We start from the raw sequence: 27,916 nt of genomic DNA on the forward strand, positions 1-27,916 counted from the left end.
CTGGATGTGTCAATGTGTAGTTCATTCATACATAATCAATGAGCAGAATTACTGTCTGACCTCAATAAGCCACGAAATCCCTAATTTGAAAGCGACTGTTTTCTGTAAACTGTAGGCTCCATTTCCCTCCATTTACCCCCACGTGGGCAAGCTCCGTAGCAATTTGAGTTCAGTCAATGACTTTCAGCCCTTTGCCATTTGAGTGACAGTTAGCAACCCGCACACACAGTAGAGTAAGAGAGAGAGCAATGACGTGGTGCACATATCTGTACACTTGTAACGGAGTGTGCAATATTCGGGGGACCCTTTTTGGCTCCTGAGTGCAACTTTTAGAACTACTGGCTAAGAAGTATACAAAGTACCAGAGAATATCTTTAATTACACTTATCACTCAGGAGATCATGCTTACTGGATTAAACCAACTAACACTTTACACATTAACGTTCTCAATCAAATCCTATCTCTTCCTCTTAAACAGAAAATCTGACATTTTTTAAACCAAATCAATCTGTTCAATAGGCTGCATTTACATAGGCAGCCCAATTTGAGTCTTTTGCTCAATTATTGGAAAAAGAGCTGAACTGAGGAAGAACTGTGGAAAAAGATTAGAATCGGGCTGCCTAAATGCAGCCTTAGTGACATTTCCTGATACACTGATCTCAAGTGATAAGTCAACAGGTCCCTCACTGGAAAAGAGATCTGTGTCCGTAACAACAGAGAAAAGAAAATGGCTGAGTCTACAGCTATTTTCTATCGTCCGTCCCCTTTTCAGTGCCATGGAAATATATCTGCGTTATTCTACCATCGTTCTCGACTCCTTAATCTTTTGTGATACCTTGAAACACTATGTGCAATGTACAATGAAAAATGAATTTGTGTTTGAAATTCTTCATCATATAAAAGACCTCATCGCTATCAACGCAATGTGATACTACGCCCACCTCCTAATTTCTGTGGATTTACAATGTTTGTTGAACTGGAACGGGATCCTCCAAGGCTCCTGCTGTTTGTCTGTGTGATAATATATCTACAGCATGTAATACCATCACAACAAATGTGAAAGTATGTCATGTTAAATGTGCCAGGTGAAATTGTCTGTGAACAATTGTAATGTTATGATATGAATGCTTTCATTCAAATTTGTTCTGCTTATGAATTACATATTATTTATGGAATATTGATATTTGACATGCAAATATATACGTTGTGTTGCTATTACATTATTACATATAATATAAATGTGATGCAATTAATAAATTCTACTCACAAGATTTAGCCTGTTGGGTCTGTGGTGTCCATAGATGTTTGTCTGTATGCATATTTCACATTCCTCCCCAACATGCATTAATTAGTCTTATTTATTCAGGACCATGCCAATGATAAGGTGAGCAACCTGTCTTTCATCATTTCAGAGAGTGCATGCAGTCAGACAAGAGAGACACAGCAGAGATAATGGATCTGTTGTAAATAAAGCACTCTTTTTAAAGGGAGCTTTATCTCCATCTACCAGGCCTGATTTGGTTTTAAATCGCAGTGGTTCATCTTGTTTTCATTTCCTTTGTCGTTTTCTGAAGAGGGTGATTCCCAGTGCAAACACGGTGGGCTTATAGCCATAGGAGGTGGGAGGTCAATGTCCTGATGCATGAATATACTGTATGTCTGCACTGATAGAAGTAGAGGGAAATATATAGAAACCTGTAGTCTCGCGTTGCCATACCTCCAAAATCACGTCGTTGTCACGCCTCCCTTGGAGGCCGGGAGAATTTTGTATTGCAAAAACATTTTGATTGGATGTTACATTTCAAGAACCCTCCCCCCACATACCGTTGGTGCTAGATTAGTGCAAATCCAGGACATCCCTACACTAAACCCCACCCTTACCTTTAGCCTTAGCCTTAGCCTTAGCCTTAGCCTTACCCTAACTTTAACTTTAACCTTACCTAACCCTAACCTTAATCCTTACCTTAACCATTTTAAATGTCAACTTCAGTGGGTTAATGTCAGAGTTGGAACGTCCCAAGGATTCCGGATGGCATGAACAGTTGGTGCTAAGTGTTACAGTATGTTTGTCACTGTTTTCAGACTAGGAAGGACCCATTTTTCAGAGAGTTTTTCCGTATGCTAGTTTGCAACATTGCAGAAAACTGAACAAATCCGTGAGGAAAAACAGAATTCTGTTTTGCCAGAAGTGTGCTCTAGACACAAAATTGACATACATCAACATAATTTGATGTGGTTTTAATCGCCGATTTAGACTTTCTTCAGGCTCTCAGGAGTATTCAACTAATAAAGACTCCTGGAAAGAAGGAAGTTTACTGCTGAATTGTGTTAATTGTGCTGTGAGTTGTTTATCCATCAACAATATGTACAACACTGTTTACACCTGCTTGACGAGGATATGCAAACAGTATACATCGTTGGTATAAAGTGAGAGACACAATGAATGGCTTGCTGGCACAGTATGATTAGCTTTTAGCTTATGACATGATTTATGAACCAGCACACCATTGTGCATCTATCATATGAAATACTACTGGGTTGGAAATACACTGAATTTTACTTCATTGTTCAAGTTTTAATGTCACATGCACAAGTACTGTGAATTGCCTTTCTTGCAAGCTCTAAACCCAACAATGCAGTAATCGACAACTAAATAATAACAAGTAATACTAAAAATAACATAAGGTAGAACAAAAAAACACAAGAAATAAAAACAAGAAAGTAAGTAAGCATACTATATACAAGGTCAGTCAGTTCCAGTACCATATTTACAATGTCCAGGGATACTGGAGTGATAGAGGTAGATATTTATAGAGGTAAGGTGACTAGGCAACAGGGTATAAGATAAACAGAGTAGCAGCAGCTTGTGTGTGTGTGTGTGTGTGTGTGTGTGTGTGTGTGTGTGTGTGTGTGTGTGTGTGTGTGTGTGTGTGTGTGTGTGTGTGTGTGTGTGTGTGTGTGTGTGTGTGTGCGTGAGTGCGTGCGTGCATGCGTGTGTGTGTGTACGTGCGTGCGTGCGTGTGTGTTGGAGTGATGGTGTGCGTGAGTGTGCATAGAGATAAAATACAATACAAGGAGAAATATGTATGCAGTCTACTTTATAATCATTGTTGTGCCACAACTAGGTGTTTGATGTAACATATGCTCATTAATGTAAAGGTAACGCAACATGTGCATTATTTGGTCTCAAGTGTTCTTACTCTCAACATTTGATAAAACAGACCATTTCAAGCATTCATTTGCCACATGCATGAGAAGACAAGGGTGCATTAAGTAGCCACAAACAAAGGCATATCCTCAAAGGCAGAACCTGTGAAAACATGTACTTGAATGATGGATTCAAAACACTTTCAGCATATGTGTCAAAAACAGGCCTGAAGTTTGTTGATTTCTCTGGAAGAACCAAAGTCTGATTTGGTATACCACTTTTTCAGCTTTGCTGTCAGCTTCATGGCCAGACAACATGGTCTGGAATTACTCCTGGCCCTATTCATAACTGATGAAAAACACTAAACATAAAGTCACATCAAATTAAAATAATTTATCCTTCATGAGAACAGCATACTTTTTGCTAACGTAACTGACTTTTTAAATAGTTAGAACAAGCCAGATATTCAATCCAGATACTCAAATTTTCATAACGATAGTAGCTATTGAGGCATGTCATTCCCGTTTGAACGTTACATGACCAGAATAATCTAATCAAAGCTTGTCGGTTAAATTGACATCAGTTGCCATTGAGGACATTATAATTCAACACATTAATATTGATGAAATCATTATATAAACTATGCATGACTTCATTTGATGCATCTACATAGCAATGATATTTAAAAAAGACCCATTGAAGTAAAGAACCAGAGTGCAGAGAACCTTGGCGTGACCCTGGACAACACCCTGCCGTCCTCTGTAAACATCAAGCGGTGCAGGTTCATGCTCTACAACATCTATAGAGTACGACCCTACCTCACACAGGAAGTGTCGCGGGCCCTAATCCAGGCACTTGTCATCTCCTATCTGGACTACTGCTACTCACTGTTGGCTGGGCTCCCCGCTTTTGCCATCAAACCCCTGGAACTTATCCAGAATGCTGTAACCCACATAATGTTCAACCTTCCCAAGTTCTCCCATGTCATCCCACTCCTCCGCACAATCCACTTGTTTCCAGACGAAGCTTGCATCCACTACAAGACCATGGTACTTGCCTACAGAGCAGCAAGAGGAGCTGCCCTCTCTACCTTCAGGCTATGCTCAAACCCTACACCTCAACCTGAATACTTCATTCTGCCACCTCTGGTCTCTTGGCCCTCCCACCCCTACGGAAGGGCAGTTCCCTCTCAGCCTAGTCCAAACTCTTCTCTGTCCTGGCACCTGAATGGTGGAACCAGTTTACCCTGGAAGCTGTGTCAGCAGAGTCCCTGCCCATCTTCTGAAAACATCTGAAACTCTACCTCTTCAAAGAGTATGTCATGCACTTCCCATCAAACCAACTCCTTGAATGCCCTACTCCTTGAAGTTTGCAGTTGTGTGTAAAAAACTATTTTGCGTTAAACATTTTTTTTTTACCCTTTAGTGTGTGTACTTTACTGTATTTATACTTGGGATATCGCTTTTCAACAGTAAAAGTAAAAAAACATAGCTGGAGAATTAATTTCCTTTGAATGACAAAGTGGCAGAAACACACAGGGTGCATTTGGATTGTTTCTGAGATGTAACTAAACTGAAATACGAAGCATGATCTATTAATCCATATTTATTGAACTAACTCACAATACATTAGTGGCAGTTAATCATTTTCACCAAATGTTTCAGAGAATGTCCCATTTAGCAGATGTTCTTATCCAGAGCGATTTACAGGAGGGCCATCAGGGAAAAAATCCAACTAGCCAGCTCAGGGATTTGAACCAGCAACTTTTTGGTTACTGGCCCAGCACTCGTAACTGCTAGGCTACCTGCTGCCACTCTTTAGGTAGAGTTTTGTTGACATTTGTCAAAAAGGATTCTGCAAAGGTTGCTCTTGTGCATTCTTTGGTAAAAGGAAGTAGGTAGCACTGATGTAGTGTCCTGCCCGTCAAAAATTTCCAGGTAACCAATAGCATTAGGAACATTCCTTTGCCTCAAAATACTATTTGAATACAGCCGTATACTCGAAAGAACCATTCCACTATACAGATAATGTGAGCCTAGGGCTCTGTGTTATTATTAAACATGATTGTACAACACAACACAAAACACATGTTGTAGTCCTCTTAACCCTCTGATTAGCACACATATCATGCAATTAGTGTACAAACCATCCCATTTGTTTATTTGTTGGTATCTCATCTGTAAATTCCAGGTCGGCCTTTCGAGGACATTATTAATTGGATTGAATGGTGAAAGGCTGTCATCACAGAGACCAGAGGCTTGCCAGGGGAGTTGCTCTATGCCATCCACCCCATGTGGTGTTAGTGTGAGGAGGTGATGTGTGGTTCCTTCTTTAGCTTCCTCTCTCTCCATCTGCCTCAAGCAAGCCATCTCTGTCTTGTCAGGCAGTTTCCACTTATTAGCTCTCTTATTAGATGTGACTGGGAGCCACTGCTGAAGTGGCTTATCCCACTTGTAGACAGGCAGGCAGTGTTCGAACATCTCCAGCACAGCAGCAGAAACAAACACCTTCCAAATCAAATCAAAGTGTTTTGAACCTAAGCACAGATCGGCAGATGTTATCGCAGCTGCAGCAAAATGCTAGTGCTTCTAGTTCCAACAGTGCAGTAATACCTAGCAATAGTACAACAACAATACACACATAATCCAGAAAAAAATATTATGAGTGTATACAGTTGGAGTCGGAAGTTTATATACACTTAGGTTGGAGTCATTAAAACTGGTTTGTCAACCACTCCACAAATGTCTTGTTAACAAACTAGAGTTGTGGCAAGTCGGTTAAGGCATGACACAAGTCATTCTTCCAACAATTGTTAACAGACAGATTATTTCACTTGTAATTCACTCTATCACAATTCAGAAGTTTTTTGTATTTTGAAAATACAAATTACAGCTCTCAAAGATATCTTGTTACAAAATACATTGGAGTGAAGTTCAGCCTAGTGTAATACAATTACAAATCACTCAGAAGTAATTTAAATAATATTTCAGAAATATAACAGAAATACTGCCCAGGGAACTTGAAGTTTTTGACCCTCTTCACTGCGGCCCTGTAAACATGGATATGGACAGGCTTTCTCTACTGTCTCTGCTCTCTTCTGTAGTCCACCATCAGTTCCACGTCCCCAACAGATCTCTGTGGACCAATGCGCTTCACAATGAATTGATTGGTCTGTTGGAGAGAGGATTGCTGTTGTTTGTGCTCTTTCCATGACAATCCTTTATCTTCAACGCTATTGCAGCCATGGGAGGTCATCAATGAATGAGGAGAGGAGGGTCATCTGAGGAAAGCTTCAACAGGCTGAATGGAGTCTTGTTACCTTGTCACCAGCGCCTATAGGGAAAGCCAGCTGTGTACAGTAATTACGAATGTGTTCAACAGCACCTAAATGTCATGTTGTGTGAACTTAATTATTATGCATTGAGAAAACTGCAATTGTCATCCTTGAATAGGGATTACAGACTTGGCAGTTCTGCTATTATTGCTGGAAATAATTAAAAGTGGATAAGTAGGGGATAAATCAGAAACAGTCACACTTACATAAAAAGCTCCACTATCCAAAACAAAGATTGAGAAACATTGTTATGCAGTACTTACTTTGTATTATTGTAAGGTTCTGTATTTACTGTATTAGTCAACCTTATGTCCAGTTTCGTTGTGTTTTTGAACATAGCCCGTTTTTTGTGTGTTCTTGAACTCTTTCATTTTTGTTCATTGATTTCACCTTTGTTAGTCACTCACCTGATCTCATCTGCTCCTTATTTGGTTCAGTTCATTCTGTTTGTGCCTTTGTGAGGTATTGTTTGTTTTGACTCTACTAAGTCTTTTCCTAGCTTGTTTGTGAGAACCAGTTAGCCTTCAGTCCTAGTTTGTTTTACCTGCCTGTTTGCCTACCTGTATATGACCATTGCCTGCCTGTGACTATGATTCCTGCCTTCTGTGAAGGTGAAATAAACACCTGCCGTGCTCTTCGCGTGAATCTAAACCTTTTTCTCCCTGAGTATTCATTACAATTACATTGCATAACCATGTCTATACTAATTTGCCAAGAGAGAAACTGTTCTTAGTCCTTCTTGACCCATATCTACTAACCTAACCTAACCTTACTAACCTGTGACTTGGCAGTCATAATCAATTAAAATGCATTTACTGAAGGATGATTCAAAGAAAACATGCTGAGGAAGTAGCAGAGAATGAGAAAAGGAGCAAAAAAGGAAACAAATACCAAAAAAGGAACCCCAAACTCAATCAACAAAGGCAGAGTGGAGGACAACAAGGGGAATCAAAGATGGTGCAACTCATTAGGAAGTGGAGAAGAGGATAATCAATCTTCACTTCTTTACTACATCCAATCAGCAATCAAGAAAATGGACTAAGTACCAAGATCACTGGGCTCAACATCAGAGTCTGGAATAGTGACACCTGATAAGAAGAGGGTGCGTATGGAGGGGAAAAACACAGTGAAACTTCCCCTGGATCAGCCTCCTAGCCAAGAAAGGGATGTCCAGCTCTCAACCAAAACAGATTGCAAAACTATCAATCAGAGAGAGAGCAGATAGCAGGTAATGACAAAACATAAGAATACTACATGGTTTGATAAATGTCTTAAATGGAGAAAATGTATATAACTTTCTCGTCTCCTAAGTGACTGAAAATAACCTAGTGTATTGTTGTATGACTAACACATTTTGAATGTCCAAGAGGGGAGAACATCGAAGAGTCTTGCAGGCGTTGTTATATAAAAACAGAGGAAGCTTTCATTTTCCTGTCGGTCAATCATGCTGAAGTGGTCTGAGATCCCTGAGTAAGATCAAAAGGCATATTTGGAGGACATCTGAATATTAGAAGTTAGGTCCCAAAGTATGACGAGATTAGATTATTGCTTACTGGGTCGAATCTAGATTTTTTTTTGATGCCTTAAAGAAACCTGGCTTCATAGCAACATTTTATATGATTGCTAATTGATGTTCCTGGTTACAAATGTTTTAGAAGAAATAGAACCACTGGGAGAGGAGGGGCGTACCAGTAAAAAGTTTTGACTCACCTACTCATTCAAGGCTTTCTCTTTATTTTTACTATTTTATACACACATCAAAACTATGAAATAGCATGTAGTAACAAAAAAGTGTAAAACAAATCAAAATATATTTTATATTTGAGATTCTTCAAAGTAGCCACCCTTTGCCTTGATGACAGCTTTCCATCAAGGCAAAAACAATACATGGAGTACTGGACTCGATTAAGTGCAAAGAAGTGAAACATCTATAGAATCTCCATGTGTAAGTGTGTCTCTGTCATCACAAATTAATTGTAATATTCTAGTTGTGTATAATCCCGCTGCATGTGATATTATGTAAAATTAGAAGAACTATTTAAATATTTTAAATCCAATTCCGAATGGCTGGTTTTGGTGACTTTCCATATCAACAAAATGGAAAAACCGGGCAAAAGCAGTCATGACAAAGCTAGATTTCTGTCAAATGCTTCATGGGCCCACCAGAACCACCAGAAACAGTCAGACAGTATCCTGGCCTCAAAGCATTCGAGGTAAAATGTTTCTAACAAAGCACTAAGATGGTTTGAATCATATCTCAAGAACATGGAAGAAAATGTAGTGATCAATAGCATCAGGTCTACAGCTAGGTGTCCATCAAAATCGGTTGTATGTCCGATATTTTTGGTTTATACGTAAATTATCTTCATGAGGTATGTCCATGGGCTACTATTCAAATGTATGCTGATGACACTGTAGTTCAGCGGTTCCCAAACTAAGGGTCGCGACCCACCTGATATAAAAATAGGGTCACAGGAAAAAGTCCAAAATCCTGAAAAAAATATATCAAAAAAATACAAAATATCTTCTTAGTATCTCAAATTCATTGTAATGTGGTTAATCTTAAAAATCTAAAAGAAAATTATTCTAATTTAAAATGTAAAATTCAACCAGAGCGTGCCCTTAGATCACGACAAGAGGCTGCACTTGACCGTTGCACTTGAATCTTTCCTACAGTGAATGGCTTAGTGTGAAACCACACACTATTGCAGAGTCTTTGATATTACCGGCCACAATTGATATGGTGAAAACAGTGTGTGGGGAGGCAGAGGCACAGAAACTCACATCAATACTTTTGTCAAATAACACTGTTAAACAAATCATTTATGCTATTGCTAACAATCAAGAGGAAACCGACTGAACAACAAACTCCCCAGCTTATGGTCCCCTGAGAGGGCGGAGATGCCCATGTACTGACTTTTGTTCGCTATACATATCAGGGAATGCTTTTCACGAGGACATATTGTTCTGTCTCACGATTCCCGAGAATGAATTGGCACATGGGATGTGCTGTGTGGCTATGGTGATGCAAAACAGATTCAATGGGGCCGTATAGTGGGCTTTTGTACAGATGGGGCTCCATCTATGTCGTGACGGTGGGCAGGCCTCTGCACTCTAGTTATTAATGTGTCTCCCTCTGCCATATGGATGCATTTTATGATACACCGAGAGCAAATGGCGTCAAAAGAGCTGAGCACAACACTTGGAGATACAGTATATTGCAGCTGGTAACTTCAATAGTAAACTACATCAAACCACATCCACTGCGTGCACGCTTGTTCGCAAAAACTATGCGGAGATATGGGATCAGAGCATGACCATGTTCTATTTGATACCGATGGTGATTATTGAGGGGGAATGTTGGAAATATTGAGAGAGGAACTGTTGTCATTCACAATGGATGTAAAAAAGAAAAACAGACTTGGTTGACTTTCTGTGTGCTGAAAATAATGTCTCTCTTTGCCTATGTAACAGACTTATTTGGGAAACTGAATGAGCTGAACGCAAGCATGCAGGGAAAATACAATAACATTCTACAGATGAGTGACCAAATTAGTGGATTCAGCGGAAATAATTCTTATTGGAGAGAGAGTCTTTCGAAAGCGAAACATGCCCCCTTCACTCGGCTGTGTATGTTTCTAACAGAAAACAGCATCAGTAAGGGTGACTGCTCACCTCCAACGCTTGGAAGAGCACTTTGGGACTTACTTCCGAATCCATTTGACTATGATCCTGGCTCAGTTGACATGCCAGTAAGTGAAATGGAACAGTTGATTGAGCTGTCATGTGACCGAATCCATTCACGGGTCACTACGGAGGAGTTTTAGTTCCTGACTCAAAGGGAATACCCTGCCGTGTTAAAATGCTGTGTTAAAAGCACTGAACTCGGAACTGGGTATTTGGAAATCTCAAACTTCTGACTTCGGTGCGTTCAAGACAACTGAAGACAAAACTAGCTCCGACTGGGAAAAATCGTTTGGAATTATCATCTAACACGCAATTCCAACTTGGGAACTCTTCTGATTTTCCGACCTGAAGACCACTGACATCACGATTTGACCTCGTATTTTTAAGTTCCTAGCTGTCTTGAAAGCACCATTAAACTCATGGTACCCTTCGTCAGCTCATATCTGTCTGAAGCTGGATTCAGTGCTCTCGTCTGCATTAAAACCAAACATCCATCCAGGTTGGATGTGACAGCAGAGATGAGATGTGCACTGTCAACCATGCCCCCTGACTTCGATAAGCACTGATGCCGACATGCATCAAGCACACCCATCTCATTAGTGGTGGAGCGATAAGATACATTCATTTGCAATTGACTGTCAAAGTAGCCCCACATTAAAAGTATGTGATGGTGAGTTGAGAAGACAATCAGAAATACCGTTAGAATGTATTTCAATTGACTGTCATAGCCCCAAATAAAAAAGTCAACATTGGATGTTAATTGCATATTTTTTTTGCACATGGTTGGGGTCGCAAGAATTTTCAAAAATCAAAATGGGGTCATGGGCCAAATGTTTTTGGAAACCCTTGCTGTAGTTTATGTGGCAGGAAAAATATGTCTTGCAGTTACTGATTTGTTGACACAACATATGGATTCAAGTGTAGAGTGGCTTGATAACACATGCTTGACATTGAATATCAAGAAGACTTTTGTGATTTGCATTTCCTCCAGAAAACAGCAAATGGTAGAGTCACTCAACATTATGATCAAAGGAGAGCGAATCAGGCAGATGTTCCAATGTTCAATATCACAGAATCATTTTAGACTCAGCTTAAGTTTGATAAACATGCAAAGAAAATCAGCAGAACAGTGAAAACAAGTCTCAACTGTTTTAGGTGATTCATTTGATACTGCACTTTTGTTTCTACACACAATGATGATTTCACAAATATCCTACTTCAAATTGGGTTAAACATGTGATCACTTACAGACCTCTTATTAATAAGGTTTCTGGACACAGATAATGCCATGTTCTGGACTGGAGGGCAATGGCTATTATCCATCGGGCTTGGTCATTTAGTTCTGGCCTTGGTCTGGGGCTATGTTTTTGTAACTATGTTTATTTTTTGTACAGTATTGTGTGCATGTACAGTACCAGTCAAAGGTTTGGACACACCTACTCATTCAAGGGTTTGTCTTTATTTTTTTACTCTTTTATACATTGTAGAATAATAGTGAAGATATCAAAACTATAAAATAACACATATGGAATCATGTAGTAAGCAAGAAAATGTTAAACAAATCAAAATATATTTAATATTTGCGATTCTTCAAAATAGCCACCATTTGCTTTGATGACAGCTTTGCAAACTCTTGGCATTCTCTCAACCAGCTTCATGAGGTAGTCACCTGGAATGCATTTCAATTAACAGGTGTGCCTTGTTAAAGTTATTTTGTGGAATTTCTTTCCTTCTTAATGGGTTTGAGCCAATCAGTTGTGTTGTGACAAGGTAGGGGGGGTATACAGAAGATAGCCCTATTTGGTAAAATACCAAGTCCATATTATGGCAAGAACAGCTCAAATAAACAAAGAGAAATGACAGTCCATCATTACTTTAAGACATGAAGGTCAGTCAATCCGGGAAAAAAGTTTCTTTAAGTGCAGTCGCAAAAGCCACCAAGCGATATGATGAAACTGACCGCAACAGGAAAAGAAGACCCAGTTACTTCTGCTGCAGAGGATAAATTCATTAGAGTTGACTGCACCTCAGATTGCAGCCCAACTAAATGATTCACAGAGTTCAAGTAACAGACACATCTCAACATCAACTCTACAACGGAGACTGCGTGAATAAGGACTTCATGGTCAAATTGCTGCAAAGAAACCACTACTACAGGACACCAATAAGAAGAAGACACTTGCTTGGGCCAAGAAGCACAAGCAATGGACATTAGACCAGTGGAAATCTGTCCTTTGGTCTGATGAGTTCAAATTTGAGATTTTTGGTTCCAACCTGTGTCTTTGTGAGACGCAGAGTAGGTAAACGGATGATCTCCGCATGTGTGGTTCCCACCGTGCAGCACGGAGGAGGAAGTGTGATGGTGTGGGGGTGCTTTGCTGGTGACACTGTTGCTGATTTATTTAGAATTCAAGGCACACTTAACCAGCATGGCTACCACAGCATTCTGCAGCGATACGCCATCCCATCTGGTTTGCTCTTAGTGGGACTACTTGTTTTTCAACAGGCCAATGACCCAATACACCTAAAGGCTGTGTAAAGGCTATTTGACCAAGAAAGAGAGTGATGAAGTGCTGTATCAGATGACACTGGCCTCCACAATCACCCGACCTCAACCCAATTGAGATGGTTTGGGATGAGTTGGACCGCAGAGTGAAGGAAAATCAGCCAACAAGTTCTCAGCATATGTGGGAACTCCTGAAAAGCATTCCAGGTGAAGCTGGTTGAGAGAATGCCAAGTGTGTGTAAAGCTGTCATCAAGGCAGTGGCTGGCAACACTTTTTTTGGTTACTACATTATTCTATATGTGTTATTTCATAGTTTTGTAGAATGTAGAAAATATTCCAATTAACTTTTGACTGGTATTGTATATCTGTAGGTATGTGTATTTATTTATTTTGTTTTGTTTAGTTTCTTTTCTGGATTTTCTTGTCATTTTAATGTTTATCTAGGGCACTGCAAATTAGCCCAAGCTAATGTGTTATGGTACAATGCATCTTACTGTTGTAAATGACAATGTGCCAATGTTATTGCATCTGTTCCTACTCAGAAAAACTTTTAGAATAATGATAAACAAAAGTTCAATATTAGCTGCCCCTTTGGAATAAAATGGCCATTACTGTTGCCCTATTAACAGTGCAGAGAACATGAGGCCAATGTTTCAAACAGACAGAGAGAATAATCTTAACTTAATTTAAACTTTAAGTTAATTCTCTAGAATTGTTCTTAACTTGTGAATTAAATCTATTATTTTTGAATGTTATTTTCATTGCCAGATCTGTGAAACACAATATTATCCAATGAAAATGGATGTTGAAGGGTGGCACTCTGTCTTCTATTAAATTGAATTTCCTCTGAGGATGGTAACTGTAGTTGGAAACAATCTCTTCATTTTGATATCAATTTGATTGAATTATAATTTTCCTTGTTTTGTTGGACACCATTATAAAATGTGTGGCTAAGGAAGAGCTGAATTGCATAGCACAAAGAATCAGAGAAAGGTGAAAATGAACCGTATTGTGTTACCCTCAGTATGAGCTCATCTTCTTCAGGTTAAGAAAATATAGACAAAATATTAAGTGCCAAGTCAATGTCAAAGTTGTCACAGTGAATGCATTTACCCAGCAGAGTAGAAGTACTGAGCTGAGGCGCCTGCGATTATTTATGAGTTAGTGGATCCTCCTATCCTGAGGCAGAGAGTTGGTTGAGGAAAGCAGTAAGTGTGTCTGTATACGTGTGAACATGGAGACATACACACACACACAACAGATGGAATCTGGTCAGCATCACATTCTTTTGGAAAAACTTGTTTTTCTAGACAAATGTAGTGTTTTGTTTTACATCAGGCCTGTTACTTGGTGATCCAATAAGTGCTGTTTGTTCCGGCTTAGGTAGAAGACTGTGATCTGATTGCTGTTGACAACATTAGCCTGTGGCTAGCAAGTCTCAAAATGTCACTTTGAAAAATCTGGGAGCTATACTGCTTTACTGCAATTTCCCTGCTATGCTGTTTAAGACAGAAAGACGCAACACACTAACGAGGCTTTACCAATTTTTGTGACATACAGTTGAAGTCGGAAGTTTACGTACACCTTAGCCAAATACATTTAAACTCAGTTTCACAATTCCTGACATTTAGTCCTAGTACAAATTCCCTGTCTTAGGTCAGTTAGAATCACCACTTTATTTTAAGAATGTGAAATGTCAGAATAATAGAGAGAATGATTGATTTATTTCAGCTTTTATTTCTTTCATCACATTCCCAGTGGGTCAGAAGTTTACATACACTCAATTAGTATTTGGTAGCATTGCCTTTAAATTGTTTAACTTGGGTCAAACGTTTCGGGTAGCCTTCCACAAGCTTCCACAATAACTTGGGTAGATTTTGGCCCATTCCTCCTGACAGAGCTGGTGTAACTGAATCAGGTTTGTAGGCCTCCTTGCTCGCACACGCTTTTTCAGTTCTGCCAACACATTTTCCACATTTTCCTCCCTCATGATGCCATCTATTTTGTGAAGTGCACCAGTCCCTCCTGCAGCAAAGCACCCCCACAACATGATGCAGCCACCCCAGCGCTTCACGCGTGGGATGATGTTCTTCGGCTTGCAAGCCTCCCCCCTTTTCATCCAAACATGGTCATTATGGTCATTATGGTCAAACAGTTCTATTTTTGTTTCATCAGACCAAAGGACGTTTCTCCAAAAACGACAATCTTTTTCCCCATGTGCAGTTGCAAACCGTAGTCTAGCTTTTTTTATGGCGGTTTTGGAGCAGTGGCTTCTTCCTTGCAGAGCGGCCTTTCAGGTTATGTCGATATAGGACTCATTTTACTGTGGATATAGATACTTTTGTACCTGTTTCCTCCAGCATCTTCACAAGTTCCTTTGCTGTTGTTATGGGATTGATTTGCACTTTTCGCACCAAAGTACATTCAACTCTAGGAGACAGAACACATCTCCTTCCTGAGCAGTATAACGGCTGCATGGTCCCATGGTGTTATTCTTGCGTACTATTGTTTGTACAGATGAACATGGTACCTTCAGGTGTTTGGAAATTGCTCCCAAGAATGAACCAGGTGTTGGTCTTGGCTAATTTCTTTTGATTTTCCCATGATGCCAAGCAAAGAGGCACTGAATTTGAAGGTAGGCCATGAAATACATCCACAGGTACACCTCCAATTGACTCAAATTATGTCAATTAGCCTATCAGAAGCTTCTAAAGCCATGACATCATTTTCTGGAATTTTCCAAGCTGTTTAAATGCACAGACTTAGTGTATGTAAGCTTCTGACCCACTGGAATTGTGATACAGTGAATTATATGTGAAATAATCTGTCTGTAAAAAAATTGTTGGGAAAATGACTTAAGTGTATGTAAACTTCCGACTTCAACTGTATCTTTCAAGCCACTCACTATCTTTACGCAGGGTAGCCTAGTGGTTAGAGCGTTGGACTAGTAACCGGAAGGTTGCAAGTTCAAACCCCCGAACTGACAAGGTACAAATCTGTCGTTCTGCCCCTGAACAGGCAGTTAACCCACTGTTCCCAGACCGTCATTGAAAATAAGAATGTGTTCTTAACTGACTTGCCTGGTTAAATAAAGGTAAAATAAAAAAATATTATTTTTTTACGAGTGCCCAGCGTTTGTGCTTATACACATATTTAAAGTGACAAAGGCTAACAAAACCCAATATAATCAATGCTCTGATTCACTACCAAACGGTGATACTTCATCACAGAGAACGAGAGAGGGAGCAAAAGAGAGAAGAGACAGATGGGGTAGAGAAGGAAGCAAGGATGAAGAGAGTCAGGAAGATGCTGTGCAGTTTTTTCGGAATGTTAGTTATGAAATCAATGCTGGAATAATTACTTAAAAGGAATACATTGGTTGGTAGGTAGTAAAATAAAGGCTAGATTTCGTATTTGGTGAATTTGACAAGAAACACATCCATAATTTAGTTGTGATGTCAATATGAGAATTCAACCAGTGATGGCTTATCTTTGTATAATGTCTACAACGGCTCATTAGAGTACATCATTTAAAAAAGTGCCTTACACTGTTACTGTTTGAGTGCACATTATGTTCTCAGCAGCTCCTTCAGTCTAGACAGCTGTAGAACAAAAGGAATTTCTGCATCAGAGTGTATAGTAGCAGACTGAGGAGTATTGCTTATGGAAGATGGCCCTTGCTTATCTCCTCACACCAAGTCACAAGCTGAAGCTGCATTACACAGCTCTGACCATTACAATGTTGCATATACTGTGAAGCAAATGGTGTCACCCTCTGCGTCACAATGGGATTTGATTAGCTCTTAGCATCCGTTGCTAGGGCCGTTGCTAGAACTTGACAAATTCTGGCTATGTAATGAACATTAAAAAATCTATAACATTCGTTGCTATGCTGGTTCCTATGTTCTGATTGCATTGATTAGAAGAGGCGTGCAGAGAGGCACTTGCAGTCAAAATACAGGGTAAAATGGGATAAAGTGAATGGAAATTATTGCAGAGATCAGCTTTGTTTACGTAGCAGGGATAAAGCGTACACCCATTTACTTGACTGCAGTGATCTCCAAAATGTTTATTGACATAGCAACGGACACTAAGAGCTAATCAAATCCCATTGTGACGCAGAGGGGGACAGTATTTGGCATGACAGGCCACTTCAGTATGGTGCATACTGTATGTGAGGAGAGGTCTGTGGAGACTAGAGGTCTATGGTCCAGGATTTAAAGCGTATTAACTTGATTTCAAGCCTGTGTATTGACCCCTGTCTGGCTGAATGAACCTGCTGTGTGCACCAGAGCCTGGCAGTCCTCTTATCAAGAGTAAGCCCTTCTCTTTGTTCACCAGCCACAGGGCAGGATGCCTCCAGAGTCTATGTCAGACTTCAAATGGAGTAAGGCTTTATCTTTCAACTTTTTGGCTCCCGGTCCAAGACCACTATGATCTTTTACTTCAAAATAAATGTTCTCTGTCCATTGGCCTGGGATAACCATACCACTTTTTGAGATTGATTACTCACTCAGTCAGTCAGTCAGTCAGTCAGTCTTCAATCCACTAGCCCCTCATTCTCCGTTACAGAATACCATTAATACACTGTGTTATGATACTCTGCTAGATAATCTGCATAAAGTCATTAAAGGACCAACGTATCCATTTTTCTCTCAATATCAAATAATTTCTGGGTAACGATTAACTACCTTACTGTCATTGTTTTCAATGAAAATGGTAGAAGAGAAACAATCAGCCTCCCGGGTGGCGCAGTGGTGAAGGGTGCTGTACTGCAGCGCCAGCTGTGCCATCAGAGACTCTGGGTGTGTGCCCAGGCTCTGTCGTAACCGGCCACGACCGGGAGGTCTGTAGGGCGACGCACAATTGGCCTAGCGTCCACCAGGTTAGGGAGGGCTTTGCCGGAAGGGATGTCCAAGCCGCACCAGCGACTCCTGTGGCTAACCAAGGTTGCCAGGTGCATGGTGTTTCCTCCGACACATTGGTGTGGCTGGCTTCCGTGTTTGTTGTGCGGTGCGGCTTGGTTGAGTTGTGTATCGGAGGACGCATGACTTTCAACCTTCGTCTCTCCCGAGCCTGTACGGGAGTTGTAGCGATGAGACAAGATAGTAGCTACTAAAAAACATTTGGATACCACGAAATTGGGGAGAAAAGGCGGTAAAATAAAAATAAAAATAGAAACAATGATAGCTTCTTAGCAATGAGCAATTTCTCAAGCAAGAATTTTGCTATGACTTTCTAGGAGTGGTTTGAGGTGTGAGGGGAAAACTGAAAACTAGCTGTTATTGGCAGAGATTTGGAACTATCTTTCTTATTGGTGTATTAATTAATTGATCGCCAGAGGATGTCAGCAGACAGGCCAACTCTCCATCCCACCAAAACAGCCTGACATTTCAGACAGTATTTTTAAACAGCTCTTACACTAAAAGGGAATTGTCATAATTTTCACAAATTCGCAAAATTATTCCAACCTCATGGTGTGGAAAACACAGGAAAATCACGTATTTGACTGCACTGGGTCTTTAAAAAAAATGCACAAGAATGTGGATCGTATGAAATTCTACATCATGAAAAGTTGTATTTTTCACAAGCTTTGTGATGACATAATCTCAGCCAGCACACAATGTCATGTCAGGTTTCAGCAGTAAATGCTCCATTCAGGGTCTGCAGCTCACAAACTCATGACTCACTGTGATTTTCTTCATCTTCCTTTCAGAGGCGTAACTAATCAGAGGACATTGTGTCCCAGTCAGAATGCCCCGGCAATGATGTGGATGCTGTATTTGATTACCAATTTAGCCGTATCACATCAGAAGATGAGACACCCCTATGCTAGCATCTTAATAATAGCTATAAATATTCCATGACCAAGACGGGGAGTCGGGGACGTCATTGAGGGGCAGGGGGATGTTGGAGTTCATATCGGTTGCTCCTCTGTATTTTGATTTAAGTTGCATTCAATGAAATAATTATGTGACACATGCTATTCTCCTGCAGCAAAGAGCCATAATATGATTGGGGTATAGTCACTGTGTGCACTGTATGGCTCTGCTACATCCAAATTGGCATTGAATGGGGAAACATAAGAGTAGTTTATCCATAAACTGTCTGTAATAGCTTTCTGTTGCTCAATTGGTATAGCAGAAAAGGTGGAATAGGTGGCTTTTAAGGCCATCATAGCTGTAGTGTTGTTGTTGTGCTCAAATATGAATTTCAACTATTTCAAATACCAGAGTTGGGAGATTTGATCTTCGCAAATTTTCTAAAGTAAAGGGTAGCACTGCATGGAGTGTCCATTGCCTTAAAAGACAATGTGTATTGTGTGTGGATATCTCGTTTAACCAGAAAGTCTCAGCTCAGTGAGATAACAGACCCCATTATTTGTTATGTTTATTGATTAGCAATGAAAGGAAAGGATGGGAGTCCTTAATTGGAGTAAATTTTAATTTTAATGGCAAAGAAAATGAATTGATTGATGGCTATTGATTTTGGCCCCAGATGAATCCACATTTGTGTAGTCAAGGTTTGATCTGGTCTGTCAATATTTAGACATGTCCATGTGCATGCAGATAGCATGGTTCAGGTCTAACTGATGACATCATCATTAACATCTACTGGCAACCATATTCATATTAATCTACCAGGCTCCTGGCCAGCCAGGTAGAATAAACTTCTGTTAACCATGGCCACACCATTCAACTGCTGTCGTCAAATGTAGCTGATCTGGGTGTAGCTCAAGCGGGACTTGATATGGCAACCTTGCTTCAGTCCAACATCTAAGCAAGTATCCCAAATGGGATGAAACTTTGGATGGAACAGCTGGTGTTTAGTATGTAACGTGGTATGTTTACTCCATCTCAGTTAATGTACCATGTCTTAGATTTATTTTGATGGGATCGATTCTGAAAATAAGCCTCTGTAAATTCCAGAAGATATATTGCTGCTATTTGAATGAGAAGAAAACGCCTTCTGGGTATTTTGCCCTTTGCTTGATTGCTTGATGTTCTCACTGTTAAATCAAAATGGAAATATTGATGTGAGAAGAGGAGGAATTTGCTTAATGTGATGTCAAATAGGAATGATATAATCTAATTAGATGCCTGGCTGATATTCAGAGAAACCATTAATTCATATTTATTGATGTAATGAACAAACATTAAAGTGGCAATCAGCAGTTGAAACAATAAAAAAAAACATCTCCCTACCCCTCTTTCTTTGGGGGGTGGGACTGGAGAAATGTAACCACTCTCAAATTCATAGACAGAGCTATGGATACAAGGACCGGGAGGAGAAGAAACATCTGTTGGAAATAGAAACTAAGTAATAAATAAAGGTCAAACTTGTGTTAGCTAATTGATGCCCGGTTAGCAATGTCATGTTTTATGGGATAGAGTGAAACATATTTTGTTGCTATATCAGTTTCAAGTGCTTAGCTAGCTAGCTAATGTTATCGATCATATTTTTGCACAATTAATGTGATAACTAGCTAGCTAACTAATGATTTGCCCTATATTTTAAACGCTTATATTTTTAGGTGAAGAAGTTGCTGCTTTTTAATACTAATATGCATGGAAATATCCTAGCATCACTGTTCAGTAGCTAGCACAACAGCTAAGGTAGCTAATGTTATGAGTATCCTCTTTTAGTGAAATACTTACACTGTCGTCTCTAACATGTAGGCTCAGCATTCCCAAACAGTCCCATTACAAGTCAAGTCATAATGTTGAACAAATTTAAATTTAAATTACTTTACCTGTTGTCCTCGGATTTTTGTCCCTATGTCAGAGATAATGATTATTTTTTTATTTCACCTTTATTTAACCAGATAGGCAAGTTGAGAACAAGTTCTCATTTACAATTGCGACCTGGCCAAGATAAAGCAAAGCAGTTCGACACATACAACAACACAGAGTTACACATGGAGTAAAAACAAACATACCGTCAATAATACAGTAGAAAAATAAGTCTATATACAATGTGAGTAAATGAGGTGAGATAAGGGAGGTAAAGAGAAAAAAAGGCCATGGTGGCGAAGTAAATACAATATAGCAAGTAAAACACTGGAATGGTAGATTTGCAGTGAAGAATGTACAAAGTAGAGATAGAAATAATGGGGTGCAAGGGAGCAAAATAAATAAATAAATACAGTAGTGGGAGAGGTAGTTGTTTGGGCTAAATTATAGATGGGCTATGTATAGGTGCAGTAATCTGTGAGCTGCTCTGACAGCTGGTGCTTAAAGCTAGTGAGGGAGATACGTGTTTCCAGTTTCAGAGATTTTTGTAGTTAGGGAAATTTCCATAGGGAAATGCTATAGTTTTTTTGCACGAGACAAACACTTGCACAATATGGCCGAGCCTTGGCTGAATTATCAGCCTTACTGTATATCATAGCGATAAAAGATTAATCAACTGTTTCAGAGAAAAGCATGGCCGCCTGTTTTCAAATGAATATCTCCGTTCTTCCTCAAAGTTTTTGTTTTTATAATTATATCATTGTATAATGATAAAGGCAACTGTAGCCTACAGTTTGTCAAATATTATGACACATTTTCCCTTGAAGGTGTTCATTTTAATTTTAGCTTAAATTATTTACATTGGGGTGGAGCTCGTTTCATTGTTATGGTTTCCCTTTTCATAATGTGTGATGTATAAATGAGGTATTGATGTTGGCTTTCAGAGTTGTTTGCTTAGTGTTGTCAACACAAGACAGTTCATGAATGAATAAAACATGAATAAAACATTCAGTATCACGAATATGAAAAACTTGTTTCTACCAAAGTAGAGAACAATTCTGTACAGTTATAATGTACATGTTTGTCTGCTTCCTCTGTACAACTTTTATATTATTCAGTTCATCAGGTATAGTAACGGCTGCCATTTATTCTGACCTCGTGAAACATGGGAAGCTTTTGACAGGTATACCACCTAAACTAAAAAAGGTAATGAATCCCCTTGTGAGTGTCTCTGAACACAAAACATAATTGCTGATGTCCCAGTTTTTTTTAACCTTTATTTAACCAGGCAAGTCAGTTAAGAACAAATTCTTATTTACAATGACGGCCTACCCCGACCAAACCCTCCCCCAACCTGGACGACGCTGGGCCAATTGTGAGCCGCCCTATGGGACTCCCGATCACGGCCGGTTGTGATACAGCCCAGGATACTGGAAATAATAGAACCCTATGACAAATCTTGGAAACCAGGCTCGGTATTCATAGCTGACTATGAAAAGGCTTTTGATAAAGTACGACTGGAATTGAAATATACAGGACCAGGACACACCTACTCATTCAATGGTTTTTCTTTATTTTTTATTATTTTCTACATTGTAGAGAAGTCCACCAGTCTGCTAATGGACAGACCTATTGTCAATCTGCCTATCGGTAGACATTGTCTTCATGGGTAAAAGACAGAGAGAGTCCTGTCTCATCCCACGATCAAAAGCATTGTAACGTGCTGTAAAGCTCTGTATTGCAAGGCGACAGGCTTTGCAACACTGCCTGTCTAAATCCTCATCTCCACCATAGCAGTGGGAAGTGGCATCCTTAGAGTGTGAATAAAAGATAATATCACAAGCCTGACCAAGACACTATCTGTCAATCTCTGGCCTTTGCTTAGTCTTGGTGGTATTATAAATGAGATTGAACTGTGACTCCTGTCAGACAGCCAGAGAGGAAGTTATTCTCTCTCACACCTGAGCTCTGTATTGGAAATAATACTGCTAGTCTACCTAGGCGTCTCAAATGGTATTGTCCTTCCATATTCAGTGCTCTCCTTTAAGCTAGAGCCGTATGTTTTAGGCAACTTGTCAATACAGCTGTACAGTTAGTTATTCACCACTGCAGTCTTCATTTGTTTACCCATGAACTATAGGTCAATCAACCCAGACTGAAGTAATGTATATAGACAACTAAAACCTAATGACACTATTGTTTGGCTCAATGAATTAATAAATGTTGTTGACTTGTCAGCTGAACTGAAAGAGCTTTAATCTTGAGGAGATCTGTATAAGGCAAATATTGTGACATGCGCTGATGTCTGAGAGTCTGAGAGTCAAACTGAGGGATATATTGTGTTTTCCTCAGTGCTCTGTAGTAGTAGACACTTTTGATGACAACAGCTACATCCACTTCTCTAAACTGATTTAATTCCAAGTTGAAGTAAAAAAATGACCCTGAGATGTTGTCTTTGTTGTGTATAAAGATTTGTAGAGTTTTTGAGCAGTTGAGTTGAGGATCAATGTGCCTTGTCAAACTATGGCATGCACTTATTTTGTATTTAGGCAGAAGAATAAATAACTATGGATTGGTCAGTCCAAAAGCAGATGTACCATAACAATAGCATTTCTGACATGGTGTAAAATCTGTGGATTAATTCATAGAGAATTGTATTTTATCATAGAACCACACTCCAGACCCAAACGTTCACAAATAGTTTACAAGAACAAGTGTAATATATTATGAAAATAAAGCAAACTGGATGGAATATGGGGAAAAATGCACCAAATAAATGTTTTAATCTTCAACATAGAAATGCTACCGAAAATGATTTATTGCAACTTATTACAAATAACGGGTCCCCAATGATTCCCCAAACAATATTTTGAAAGAAGAAGCATATTTAGAAGTATATTAAGCATATGTTTTTGTTTCCAGACTCCTCAATCTCCACTAACTGAAGTTAATTGTATGGATTTTTTTCTATTAATAATGTAAAATTAACAGCTGTACAGAAAGACTCATGTGAAGGACCAGATTACGGAGGAGGAACTGGTTGATGCAATTAAAGCCTATAAGCCTGGGAAAACTGCAGGGCTGGATGGTACACCAGTGGCTGTATGCCATACCTTTTTCGGTAGCCTCTTTTGATATACTCAGAGGAGCATGTTTTAACCACTCCTATAAAAATTGAAGATTATCAGATATTCAATAAGAAGGTTTGATTTCATTATTACTGAAACAGTATACAAGGGGTAAATATAAAGATTCAGACCATTTAACAAATTGGAGGCCCCTTACACTTCACTGCTGTGATGTGAAAAGTCTAGCAAAATGAATAGCTCATAGAATTAAAAAAGTATTGTCAGATATTATCCATCCCAATCAGTTTTTTTACATGAATGATACATTGGAGGTAATATAAGACAAGTACTGGAAATCTGTTTTATATGTGTTATTTCATCATTTTCATGTCTTCACTATTATTCTACAACATAGAAAATACAACATAGAAAAAATACATGGCGGGGTTGGAAATGATGCAGACAATTACATTGATCAAAGCTACAATCTATCTGCAATATTAAAGATGACCCCCCCCCCAAAAAAAAAAAAACTACAAATCAAATTGGTGACTGATACTGTACATTGCTTTGTTGATTTGTTTTAAAGATTATTCCACAGGAAAGAAAGCTTTATCTTCATAATAGGCCAGCAACCAGGCATATTACTGCAGATAAATGAGAAGTAGATTCTAGTGGGTGTTCTCTTCTTTGTTAAAATGAATTTGCACTCCTGAGCAGGCAGGACCATGAGTCCCTCCACACTCAATATTGAAATGGAGGGTCTCGTTGTGGTGTTGGTTGTCCTAAAACTGTGAGGTGGGGATTAGTTGACTCATTCATGCACATTAAAATGGATCACAACTGACATCTTGTAAGGTCATTTCAAGTGTGTTGTGAAAAAGGACTACTGGCATGATACATTAAACATGGTGGCTGAGGAGACATCCACTGCACAGGGGCTGCAACACCAGACAGATGCTAGAAATGCAGATGCCAAAGCCAAAGGGTGTCTTGAATCGCAGGATGCATCAAATGTATTTTATGAATATACCTCTACACTCCATATCAACTGAAAACATGTTTTGAAGCAGTTTTTTTGGGTGCCCTGAAAAACAGGCAAATACTTGACAAAGTTCTTATAGACACCCAATTAGAAATAGACAGGGTCAACGTGTAAACAGACTCAGCTTCAATCCTTCAAACAACAAGACTAGACAGTTTCCTCTTTAGACAACAGACAAAATACACGTTATAAAAGCACTTAATAACCTTACCACGACCCTTCACAAAATCATTCATCTGCAGAAGTATCCACTGATTATGACAGCATCGCCAGAATAGATAGAGGGACATTAGCTTTGGCAGATAACCTGCATTTTGGTTCCAATATCACCTGTATAATTGCTCCCAAAAGTGGATTCTTGATTGTCTGCCCTCTTTCAGTCATCCACTTATTTCAAATACCTGAGTCAGCGGGATTATCAGAGGTCACGGACGCTATTGGGTCGTTCCATTTGATTTAAATCCCTTTTTGACTGCACCCCTTTTGATTTGAATGAAACTTACCATACGTATTTGCCCATGTTAGAAATTGTGAGAAAGGGACTTTTTGGAGCTGAATGCCAAAACATTCAGGAGATAGAAGTGGTCAAAGTTGGCCCATTTTGCACACCCACCATACCATGAGACATCCATGTCTTCATCACTGGAATATATTAACTTTGAGTTTGCTATAATTTAAAAGCTTAACAGGGTTGTCAAAATACTGAATAATTTCTTTTAAATAGTTTTTTTCAATAAAAGTAAATTATCAAAAATCGCATAAACTCAGATATGTTAGGTTGTTGTTGCTTATATTGTTATAAAGTGACTTTCTGACCACTTCTACCATACGCAAATATGTATGGAACGTTTTGTTTCAATTAAAAGGGGGCGGTCAAAAAGTGATTGAAATCAAATGGAACAAACATACCGCCCCCTTTTAATTGAAACAAAACGTTCCATCAACGACTGCTGTGAGAGAGGCTGGTAATATCCCCTGCCGGTTTGACAGACTTACACCTAACTCCTCCAGACCCATCTTTGGCAGATCCTTATTTTATCCCCTCTCAAATTCAGCGCACATTTTTCATTGTGACAACGTTGTTGATCACCGGGGAGACAAACTCCCAGCCCTAGCTGCGATGCCATCATTCATAGATCCAGATCTGGGAAGCTGTAGGTGAAACATGTTCATGTATTTCATAGTGTCATTCCTCTTGCCAACAGAGCACCTTATCAGAACTATCAGTGCCATATTTACTGGCTCCCTGACAGGGCCTCCCTGTACGTAGAAAATGGAGAATCAATTCTAGTCTCCCAAAGAAATGACGCCTTCTGCTTTATTCTCTCCCTTTTGGCCTGCTGTACCACTCATATCCAAGCTGAAGCTCTCATAACCAAGATAAAGCTCTCTTAACCAAGATGATGTTGAACCAAACTGAAGATCTCATAGCTGATGTTATAACCAAGCTGATATTATAGCCAAGGTGAAGCTCTCAATTAACATCAGGGTTGAATAACCATGTAAGGTTAAATTTACGAATTCATTGCCAGACTAGAAAATATTGTTATTGTTGACTGTTGACTGATTAAATCTTAAGAAATGAAAGAATATGGCTTCTGGCAGTAAATCTCTTCAATTGGTGTTTTTTTCTGTAATGAAAAGGTATTGCCGCATTCTCATCAACAGGCAAATTCCAATTGAAAGGCATTTCCATAGCAGCAAAAGGCACAATCTAGATTCAAGTCTTAACTTTTTGGACAACTGCCATTCGCATTATTGAGTAGCTGTCCAAAGACAGAACATTTACAGTGGCTTGTGAAAGTATTCACACCCTTGGAATTGTTCCTATTTTGTTGCCTTACAACCTGGAATTAAAATGTTTTGGGGGGTTTGTATCATTTGATTTACACAACATGCCTACCACTTTGAAAAAGCAAAATATTTTTTCTTGTGAAAAAAAACAAGAAATAAGAGAAAAAAACAATAATCTTGAGCATGCATAACTATTCACCCCCCAAAATTAATACTTTGTAGAGCCACTTTTGCAACAATTACAGCTACAATTACACCTTCAAGTTGGATGGGTTCTGTTGCTGTACACCAATCTTTAAGTCATACCACAGATTCTGAATTGTTGAGTTCTGGGCTTTGACTAGACTATAGGAATTTAACAACTGCATAGGTCTATGTTTTGGATGACTGGATGCAAATGTTTATTGAATTGTTTTATTTCTGCCTTTTCTATTCCAGACATTCTGAAATTCACTAAAGCATCCCATGTATGTGACTTCAGTCTTTCACTTTTCAATTTTCAAGACATTTAAATCTTCCCCCTTAAACCACTGGAGTGTTGCTTTAGCAGTATGCTTAGAGTCATTGTCCTGCTGAAAGGTGACCTCCGTTCCAGTCTCAAATCTCTGGAAGACTGAAACAGGTTTCCCTCAAGAATTTCCCTGTGTTTAGCAGCATCCATCATTCCCTCAATTCTGACCAGTTTCCCAGTCGCTGCTGATGAAAGACATCCCCACAGCATGATGCTGACACCACCATGCTTCGCCATGGTTTTCTCGGGGTTATGAGAGGTGTTGGGTTTGTGCCAGAAATAACGTTTTCCTTGATGGCCAAAAATATTGATCTGACCAGAGTACCTTCTTCCATATGTTTGTGGAGTCTCCCACATGCCTTTTGGGGAACACCAAAAGTGTTTGCTTATTTTTTTCTTTAAGCAATGGCTTTTTTCTGACCACTCTTCTGTAAAGCCCAGCTTTGTGGAGCATACATCTTAAAGTGGTCCTATGGACAAATACTCCAATCTCTGCTGTGGAGCTTTGCAGTTCCTTCAGGGTTGTCTTTGGTTTCTTTGCTACCTCTCTGATTAATGCCCTCCTTGCCTGGTCTGTGAGTATTGGTGGGCGGCCCTCTCTTGGCAGGTTTGTTGTGGTGCCATATTCTTCCATTTTTAATAATGGATTTAATGGTGCTCTGTGGGATGTTCAAAGTTTCAGATCTATTTTTATAATCCAACCCTGATCTGTACTTCTCCACAACTTAGTCCCTGACCTATTTGGAGAGCTCATTGGTCTTTGAGAGATCATGTGACATATATTTATTATACATTTATTTAACTAATTATGTGACTTATGTAGGTAATTGGTTGCACCAGATCTTATTTAGGGGCTTCATAGAAAAGGGGGTGAATACATACGCAACACTTTTCTGTTATTTATTTTTTATAATCTTTTGAAACAAGTCATTGTTTTCATTTCACTTCACCAATTTGTATTATTTTGTGTATGTCCATTGCATGAAATCCAAATAAAAATCCATTTAAATTATAGACTGTAATGCAACAAAATTGGAAAAACGCCAAGGGGGATGAAAGCTTTCGCCAGGAACTGTAAGCGAAAGCAAA

The sequence above is a fragment of the Oncorhynchus masou genome, chromosome 19, assembly GCF_036934945.1.
Source record: "Oncorhynchus masou masou isolate Uvic2021 chromosome 19, UVic_Omas_1.1, whole genome shotgun sequence".
Classification (NCBI taxonomy): Eukaryota; Metazoa; Chordata; class Actinopteri; order Salmoniformes; family Salmonidae; genus Oncorhynchus; species Oncorhynchus masou.